At 47.3% G+C, this 10,301-nt stretch overlaps 1 non-coding gene across 1 annotated transcript; it reads right to left on the bottom strand.

Annotated features, from left to right (window-relative positions):
* Positions 1-3,939: 3,939 nt before the first annotated feature.
* Positions 3,940-4,011, bottom strand: TRNAM-CAU (transfer RNA methionine (anticodon CAU)). Its single transcript has one exon. It is a non-coding gene; the product is annotated as a tRNA-Met (tRNA).
* Between the last annotated feature and the right edge of the window lie 6,290 nt (positions 4,012-10,301).

The raw sequence follows: 10,301 nt of genomic DNA, 5'->3' as shown, positions 1-10,301 counted from the left end.
AGTGATGGGCCTCAGTCCACAGCCATGTTTTCTTCTCCAGAGGCTTTGTTTTCCACATGCTAGATTCCATTTTTCTATCTTTCTAACTTAAGACACCTTTTTGTTTGTTTGTTTTTCCTTGACACCAAATCCTATGTTGGGAGAAATTCAGTGGTCATCAGTGAGATGAAGACCATAGATTGGGGTCTGGCATCCAGGGTGGCCAACACAAGACACCAACCTTCTTGGACAGTACAGAGCTGAGTAAGATCTGGCCATAAAATGTTTTCTTTTACTAGAAGTCAGCTTGACAGCCTGCCTGGGAGCCAAGAAAGACAGATGCGGTTGGATTGGAAGTTTGGATGCTCCACATCGTGTTTTCCATCCTTTTTCAGCCTACCCGAGCTGACATACATAAATATGAGTTTTATGAGAACTTTATTCTCATGCTCTTTTCTCTTCGCAAGGTCATTCCCAGCATATTAACTAGCTTTTAGCCTCTGAAATGCCAAGCTGTGAAAATGTTGAGAAGAACAGGACTGTCCCTTGCTACTGTACGCGGTATCCGCTGGGGCAAGATCTTAACAATCTGGCATCCAGGAGCCACAGTTTTATGGAATGACTACGCCCTGATTGCCAAGGGACCAGAACAAATTGAAATGAACTGAGGGAGCTTTCAAGATATTTGAGATGAATCTTCATGGAGGTGAGTGCATTTTTATGTCCTTTTCCTAAAAGTCATAGGCAAAATGTCAACAGTCGTGGGACTGTTTGCTCAGCCGTTTTGTTTGAAAGCTGGTAAACTGAGATGTATTTCAGTGCTGTTGTTTAAAGATAAATGTTGTTAAAGAAACCCAGAGACAACTGGTTTATTATGAGCTCTCCTAGTGTTTTTGTCCTGCCTCCTTTGAAGTCTGCATGTTCTGCCTCGTTATTGTTTGACATTATCTGAAGAGAACACCATGAGTGATGCATTGGCTTTACTTAACGAAGTGCAACAGAGAAACCAGCATTTGGGCAAAATAACTTTTATATTTCTTTACTGCTTGGCTGTGAGGGAGACGCTACATTAATTTCACAGCAAGGAAGGAAAATGTTCTCTTCTCAACATGTTTTAGATGGTCTAAATAAAAGGTTTATGGATTATCCAATATCAGAAGTGCTCAAAGATTGTGTTCTTTTTTTTTTTTTTTTTGGTGCTACTTGTAAAATTCAAGCTCATAAAAAGATGTGTTCTTTTAATTTGCTTTTGTTATTGTTGAAATTCACCCAATGTTAGAGGGTTTGCGCTAATAGGAGTCCAGCCAGATAAATGCATGTGGAGTTGTTTTGAAGGGCTAACCAGTCTTAAATTACCTGTGCTGTTCCACCGTGTGCCCCGGGGGAAGGTCATTGCAATCTGCACAACGTGCAGCAGCTTGAGACAAAGAAATATAGAACGTATTATATAGAGACTGAAAGGATGTGCTATCACCCTTCCCGGGGGGCTGTTTTGTGGCAGTTTCGCAGTTTTGCTGCCTCCCTCACAGTTTCAGAGGGGAAAAATTGGGTGAGGAGCAACAGGACCTGAAGGTCTGGGTGAAGATCTGAACCTTCAGCTCACCAAAATCCTTACTACAGGACACCAAGGCCTGCTCCCCGCTGGCTTGGCAGCTCGAGCATCACACGTGCCCACCAGCCCGAGGGGCAGAGTGAGGATTCGTGCTGCATGGGTGCTGTGCTGCTGTGCGGGGCTGGCCATGTGCTGGCTCCGCTCCTTGTCTGCTGTTCATCTGCCGGCGTGCCCTAATCAATAGGCACCATCCTTGCTCGTAGCACCGACAAGTCGGAGCAGAGCCTGCTCGCTCACTGCTCGCCATGCTCTTGCTTGGCACGGGGTTTGCACAGCAACTTTCCCACGCTGTCTCCTTCCAAACGCCGCCCGTGGAAAGCAAACGGGATCCACAGGGCCCTGCCCTCGCCAGGAACAGCCTCTCTGCAACGGGGATCTGCTGCAAGGGTTGTAAGGGAGACACGGCTCCGGAGGAGGGCTCGGGTGGAGGAGATAAACGCTTCTTCTGCAGCGATATCTCCTCTGGGACGGCGGCCAAGCAGTGCCGAGGAAGTTGTTAATTTTATGCTGTGCACCTAATCGAGAGCTCTCCAACCTAGGAGTTCGTGTCCTCCGAGCCCAGATAGAGAACGGCTTATGGAGGATGAGGAGAGATAATCCTTCTAATTGTCTTTTAATAATTGCTAGCGTTTCATCTCTATCTCAAATATTTGACTGAGCCCTCGGGGCTCTGAGTTTCAAGAGGCAACAGGTTCTGTCAGGAAGGATGCGCAGTCCCTGCTCCATGGGAGAGCTCCATGGGAGAGCTCGGGATTTGCCTCCTTGCTTTGTGCCTTCTGCTCTAGGCTGCCTGCTCCTGCTCCAGCAGCTGCAGCATCACAGGCACACGGTGAAGTACCCAAAAACTGAGCCCCAGCTCTTCTCTTTTTTCCCCTCCCGCTCATGCACCAGGCAGGGGGATCAGCTGGACCTAAAGATCCTGCTGAAGGAAAGAGCCAGGAGATTACTGCAGAGGTGGATAGAGGAGGTAGATAATGCCAAATTAACCCAGTGCCTTTCTTTTATAAGGTAACCAACCTTGCCAACAAGGCAGATGCCGTCATTCTTCACCAAGAGGTTGAAATAAAGACAGAAAAGTGAAGCTGTATAAGAAATGGGAATTTTGAAGTGAGGAAAGCACCGACAAACAGGAAGATCGTGACGGATTACGATGGGATGAGAACAAACGTGCCAGAAGCAATTACTGGTGGAATTCCTCCAGGTCTGGACTCGGAATGGACCTTATTTAATGCTTTGCTCCCAGATGTGGCACAGGACGTCAGATGTTCAGTTCCTGGGCACTGTCTGCTACCAAAAAGTCTGTTTCCCATGGGGAGAAGATGTCTGGCTGTCCGGGAGCGTGCTGCTGTGAATCTTCCTGCAATATCCAAGTCACCGGGTGGCAAGGAGGAAATGATGCATCTCCTCCTTTAAAGTCACTGAGGGAGCTGCGTGGCCACTGATTCATAAATCCCACCCAGTCTTCAGGCAGTGCTGTTTCCTGGTGGCATACACACACGTACCTGTGGCTACATGCAGGACTGAGAAGGGCCCAGCACTCACTGGGATGCCATACCAGCAGCAAAACGGGCAGTGAAGAAATAGAAAGAACGTGCCCTGTATTTTTCCATACCAACACTTGCACATGTTCACGGTTGTGCTTCTAAAGTCCCATTTTGGCCAGTGTACACATGTGCACATGTGTATATGTATGTATAGATATCCAAAATGTGGGGAGGGGAAGGGGGAGTGGGGAAGCAGATGCCTAATTTCAAATACAGACATTAAAATACACTAAATTTACATGCCTGTGTTACAGGACATTATAATTTCAAGGATAATAGTCTGGAGACATCACTGTGATGTTATTTTTGTAGTTAAATTGTGGACATTAGTGCAATTTGTGTTACTAAAATGGCCTATAGTTCCAGTTCACCCCAGAGACAAATCATAGCATCACAGACTCACAGAATGGTTTAGGGTTGGAAGGGACCTTAAAGATCATCTGATTCCAGCCCCCTGCCATGGGCAGGGACACCTCCCACCAGCCCAGGCTGCCCAAAGCCCCATCCAGCCTGGCCTTGAGCACCTCCAGGGATGGGGCAGCCACAGCTTCTCTGGGCAGCCTGTGCCAGGGCCTCACCACCCTCACAGTGAAGAATTTCTTCCTAATGTCTTATCTAAATCTATCCTCTTTTTGTTTAAGACCATTTCCCCTTTTTCTATCATCTGCCTGAGAAAAGAGTCCCTCTCCATCCTTTCTATAAGCCCCTTTTAAGTATCAGAAGGCTGCAATAAGGTTTCCCTGGAGCCTTCCCGGCTCTCTCAGCCCTAAAACTCACGGCAGGAGGCAGGAAAACTAAAGCCTATAGCAGAGGATGGTTTCGATCCATCGACCTCTGGGTTATGGGCCCAGCACGCTTCCGCTGCGCCACTCTGCTCACTGCCAGCATTTTATAGTTGATGCACGAAAGTGATGGAAATCAGCACCCAGGAGGAGCTGCTGTGACAGGGGAAATCCTGCCTGCTGCAAAACTAAGCGTGGCTGGGGTTTCTTCTCGAAGTGCGTACGCAGCTTGGAAAAACAGAGCTGCGGTGATTGAACTGGGGGAGATGGGAATGAGAAGGATCTTCACAGGGTGGGTTATTACACCCCGGCAGACCCGGGCTTTCCCCAGAATTGCAGTCAGATTGCAGCCACTCCTGTGTTTCCCTGGAGACTTTTGCTGGTCACAGACCTGCTGGTTCATCCTTGGAAGCTTTTGATGAGAAAGGTCACGATGGGTACCCTCTTCTGCGTTCCTAACAGAGCTGCCACCCTGGAAGGTCTGCTGTGAAGTTAGCATCGTGGACACAAGGACACAAAATAAACTCGTGTAGTAGATTTGAACTGTTTGCTTACGTATTTTCAGTCCTGCTTCCAACAAGATAGGCCTTGTCTTGGTCACTACATCATTTTGTGAGAAAACTCTAATACTATATTTGGTTAAGTTACCTCTTCTCAAATAGCCAGGTTTTAATTTGAAATGTTTTACCCCAGATATTGGCTTTCATATGACTTAGTGAAAAAAATGTTAAACGGAATTATTGAACTATTAAAAAGGAAAAAAAATAGAGTAAACTGCATGTTTTATGTCTCTGGGGAAGTGGTGGAAACACCAGAGTTAGGTATTGGTGGGAAGGAGAAAGAAGAAAGGGGAGAAGTTGAGTTTCCATAAATCAAATAAAAAAAAATCTGCCCACATTTTATCAAATTTTGGAAAAAAAAATAGGGTAAACTAACATTTTCCCCCTCCTACTGTCTTTACTGGCAATGCTTGAACTTTTTTGGCTGACAATATGAAACAGGGGTAAGTAGAAAAGCACATGAAACAGCCCGGGGCAGCACAGAAACATTTCGGCCCCGAGAGGCAGACGTGTGCGGGGCTGTGTGAGAGCCGTGCCGGGGGAAACACGAAGCGTTTCAACTGAAATGCAGAAAGATGCCAGGTAAAGAGTGAAAAATCACAATGAGAGACACTTTATAACTAAAACTCTTCTGGTGGGGTAATAACTGTACAAGGCAGTAGTGCACATCTTAGGCCTTTATCCTTAGATGTGCACTTACATTGTCCTGGGGAACTTTGTCCTGTTGATAACTTAAATCTCCCGTTTCTTCCAGCACACATTAAAGCCCCTTTCCCCAGAAGCTCAGTGGAATAAATGCCCATATATCTCCTTTCTCTGCTGCTGGAGGTCCTCAGCCTGCCTCCACACAACTCCTACGCAGACTGCGGAGAATATTTACAAGCCGTCTCTCTCACACGTGTCTTGGTGCATGAACAGCTCTCGTTTTATTTATTGTAGGAGGTTTCTATTTTGGGAGCTATTTAAGTTGGGGCCAATAGGCTTTGAGGTAGCTCAAGCTACATCATAGGCTTAATGCTATGGACAGTTTTGAAGTGTAACAGGTGATATGACAATGCAAAATGACTTTGAACTTTTCACTCTCAAAGACTAAAAGGAACCGAGGGCCTCAAGTAGCAGTATTTGACAACTACTAGATCAAAAATGTCCATTTAAGCAGTACCCTGCCTCTCACACTGAGCAGGGCCACACAGTTCAGAGCTGATTGTGAGGAAAAATTGACCATACAAGTGATTTCTTGGGACCCCAATAAGCAAGTGGGGGTCTTGAACTACTGCACCTATGAGTGTGTTTACTAGGAAGAGTGTTCCAGTGTGTAAGACATTAAACTTGTGTTCAAGAGACTCAATATTTTTTTTTCTGTACCACAGATTTCCAAAAAGCCCTAGGCAATTCAATTTTCCCATCTTCCAGTTTCCCAGCTGTAAAATTCCTTGTCTTGGTAGGTCACTGGGGCATATTTGGATACCATCACGATGGTGCCCCCATAGCTTGCAGAAAGTTATTGGGATGCCAAGAGGAAATGCCATCACGCTATGCCCCCTCCTAGGATGTGGTGTGATGGGCAGGAGCACCAGGGCTGTGTGCTGGTGGTGTTTGCAGACAGCAATTTCTTGGACTTATCATCCATCAAAATGGGCTTAGGCGACGTACACTCCTATGCATACACACGCTTCAACTAAAACTCCCAGAGATTAGGTGGAAAATTATTTTTCTATACCCAGTGGAGTCTGTGCCTCTTGACAGAAGCCAGCAGTTATTGCCTCTGAGCATGGCTGCTGTGATACGATCTCCTCCCACAGGAACTCCGTGCAGACTCGCACACACTTTACACAGGACACCGAGCCGGTGTCAGACGTAATGATTTATGGTCACTGTTCAGCCAGCCTGAACCCCTTGAGCGGATGGGTGACCTTGAGTTACTGGAGTTTGGACTCTCTTGCCAATTCCTTGAACTGTCCCCCAGATAAAGTTTATTGTGAGTGTCTGTCTTGCCCAATCCGAAGGCAGAAAAATGTGTTTAGCTAACTAGCTGCAAGATATCCTCCGCATTTTTTTCATTGCTCGACTGAAGCAAAATATGACCTTAAAAGCATCAGTAAATAATGCAGCTTTCATGTAAACACATCAGATACACATCTGTGATTTCTTTGTTCTTTACTGATAATAGAGAAGTTGTAGCAGGGAGGCATGCACATACCTTCCACTGTGTGGGCTCCTTTCCACCCCTTCAACAGTGGCCCTTACCGACCAAGAAGTCTTTCAGGGAGCTTCCTGTGAAGAAAGGAGATAGGCCAAGGGGGTCTGGAGGAGCTGGGTGCTCTTCTTGGTTTTGCCAGCAATTTCTCCTCCCTAAAAGCAGTCATTCCTACCCAGGGATGCTGAGAGATGCTTCCTCCACAGGGATTTTGGGTGGGGAGCCTGGAAATCTTGTCTTCCTTACATGTGTTGTTGTGTGGACTGCCAGCCTGCTCTGAACTTGCCCTGCACCTCCTCACAGCCCTGCTTTGGGATTTGGCAGGGTGGGGAACATGTAACTCAAATCTTCTGCAGCAGGCTCCTGAAGGAAAAATGTCTGGGAACATCAATCCACTGCTAAAGAGCTGGTGTGTGATTGTAGACCCATAATATGGCCTAGATGAAAGGAAAAATGCCAATGGGTTGCCTTCCTCAGTAAAAATAAATCAGTAAAATTTGAAATAATAAGTAAACACTTTAGTACAACAACTCACTAAGTATTTCAGTTTTCCATATTTCAGAGAACTGCTTAGCACACACTGTTCTGGCTATAAACTACAGATGAGCCAAATCTAGCATCATTCACCTTTCGTCTTCAGCTGAAAGCTCTGTCATCTGTGCTGTTTCAAAACCAGCAAATAAATTTGGACAGAGATCTGTGAAATTAAAAATAGGTCTCAGTTTATGAGGACCTGCCACAGACAGAGCGATGTAACTTGATTCATTGATGAGATTTATCTGGATTTAGAGCAAGTAAGAAACGTATACTTTGAAAATGAGTAGACATACTTGGTGTTTGGGATTTGCCTTAATATGAAGGGTTGTGCTCAGTCTCAGCAGGACTGCTGGAGGAATAAGCAATGAGAGAAGGGGAGGAGCAATGATATCTCAGTGATATCACATGAGGAAACAGGCCCCCAAGCCAAAGGCAACCCTGCACTAACAGAAGCTGTAATAAGTGCGAAATTCATGACTAGCTATGTCCTGGTCCTCAGGTAATCACTGTGTATTGAACGAAGCAGGAGAAATGTGATTTTCTGCAGGATGATCCCAAATGAGATAGTAATGGTGGAATATTAGCCAAAGGCTCTGCGTCCTGGGTAAGCGGGGTGGGGTAGGAGCAGGGGTTAGGCAAGAATCCTAAACTGGCACTTCATATATGTCTTAATTTTCACCCTAGAACTAAATATTAGATCCAAGAGGGCTTCAGCTGTTGATAAACCAGAGGCTGCATCCCACCAAAGCTCGGGCTTTCAGGCAGCCCATACTGCGGGGACGGACAGCGGGCGGCCTTCACTACGTGACCTCAGGGCCTGTCCTTGTGGTGCCACCACACGGGTTCATAACCACGGCCATCCTGACCCCTGATCTGCAGAGCTGCCCCGACTGCTTGGTGTTTGGGCCTTGTTTTGTGACCCTGCAGGGTGTTTGGGCTTAATTTTGTGACCTTGCAGCTGGCACCGCGTGCTGTGGGGCGGTGTAACAAGCACGCCGGCTGTGGAGAGCGCGTCCACGAATGCGAAACTCAAACAACCTCTTGACCCACGATCCACCCAGGGTTCAATCCACTCCGCTCCATCAGATAGAAACCGCTGGCAGCTATGCAAATAGTCCATCCTGCCTGTCTTGTTGGCCTTCCCTCCGCCTGGCCTAATTAGTGTGGTGTGTAAATAGAGGAATGAGGTCAAACACAGGGCTGCATTTGCCTTGAAATGGCTCCAGAGAGGCCGCTCGATGCCGTGGTGCCCAAAGAGCTGCTGTGGGAGGGCAGCCACAACATCAGGCCATCCAGAGGCCGGGTGAGCAGGAGTGGGGTGGGAGAGCTGTCAGCCCCTGGAACTGAGGGTTAAAGTGAATAAAATACCATCTTTATCCACCGATCTGTATAACAATCAGTATTTCCCCTTGTTCGGGCTCTGGACTTGTGCTCACACATTCCTCTGCTTCAGATGCATTTCCAGGGCAAATTACAGCAGCATCTGACATGGCAGGGGCTTTTTAGCACTGCGCTGGGCGCCAGGTAATTTTTTTTTTAAGTATTAAGTCAAGACAGTCTGCTAGGGAGGCAGGCAAGCCCAGTCAAGTTGTTGCATACTCTCTCTGTGGTATGAAGCCAAACTGTGAAGTTTTCCAAGTATTTTAATGAGTGTGTTTCAGACTTTTTTATTAACTTTTAATGCCTTTTACTCCTGGCAGTTCTAACTGCTACGCTACAGGAAAGGCCGTGCCTCCCTCCAGTGCCGTTCCGGATAAATAGGCCTTAACCACAAATTAACACGTTTATCTTGTACTGCTTCTGCAGCTACAGGCTCCACGGTCTGTCTGAGAGTTGCTGTTTGTAGTTTTGCTCTGTAAAGCCCCAGCTGGGTGAGGATCTAGCAGAAAGAGCTTCGTCCTAGGTGACTGGGCACTGGGGACAGCTTGGGGAGAAATGCAGGGATGGCAGCATTGTTTGCAGGGCTGGCATGAAGGGGTTTCATGCCAAACAAAACTGGGAGAGGAGCACACACAGAAACCTGCGTTGGCAGCTGGGCCTCCCCACGGCCCTGGGGACCATGCGGGGTGGCTGCAGCACAGGCAGGGCTGAGCCTCCATGGGGGGCTGGCAAGCAGGGACATGGGCCAAGTGCTGGTGCTCTGGCAGGGAGCAACGGAGCCACTCCTCAGCAGAGCTCTCACCATCACTGGTGGTTTTCCACAGCCCAGGGAGGAGGGCTGAGGTGGGCAGAGCGTGGCCTTTCCCCCGAGGTGTTGTTGTAGCCTCAGCCCCGAGAGTGATGGTGGAGGTGCTGCACCCCCGGGGCTCTACACTGTTTCTAAATAAATCTCTCTTCCTTCCTTTGCCAGCTTGCTTCTGGATTAAGAGGTGGGAGGGAGGATTCAGCAGTCTTGAAGGTGGATGATGTCCATAAAATGTTGACTTGCTCCTTCCAGAAACCTCTTTCCAGATCCCCTTTGGCAGCAAACTTCAAAATCGGGATTGGCATCTGTATTTCTCTATAAAAGAGCCTGTTCCAACCCAGGCCTTTGATCACTCCCTTTTTACCTAGAAAGCAATAAGGATATAACACCTACCTCCTCAGCATGCCCCCCAGCCAGACCTCTCAACGTTATTTCAACACGTTCTTCTGACAGAGACAGGCCAGGCTGGAACCACACGCATCCTGTGAGGCTCCTGTTATTTTGCCAGATGTAGGAGATTTCCAATCATGAAAAATACGGACACACACAAGTGGAGCTGACAGACCACCTCTTCATTGTCTTCTGTTGGCTTGGTGCTGATATCCTCTGCCTGGCTTCTCTCTGCAGGATGCCTCAGGTTTGGCTAAGAAACCTGGCTGCAATGAAGCAAAAAGCCATGCAAAAAAAGCTGCTTTCTCAGTTACACAGTGAGAAAGTAATCCAGAAGGTAATTCTGGATTTTTACAGCAAAGTTCTCCCATTTGGCTGTATGCTGTGGTACAGATAAAATAATGCAAATCTTGCAGATGTAATTAGCAGTATGAAGTTGTGCCTATCTGCTACAAACCTTTTACACACTGGAGGACAAATAAGCCAGACTGGCATGAGACACCCTTTTCCTGCAA

Source organism: Anas platyrhynchos, chromosome 2, assembly GCF_047663525.1.
Source record: "Anas platyrhynchos isolate ZD024472 breed Pekin duck chromosome 2, IASCAAS_PekinDuck_T2T, whole genome shotgun sequence".
NCBI lineage: Eukaryota > Metazoa > Chordata > Aves > Anseriformes > Anatidae > Anas > Anas platyrhynchos.
This window is presented reverse-complemented; position numbering and strand designations above follow the sequence as displayed.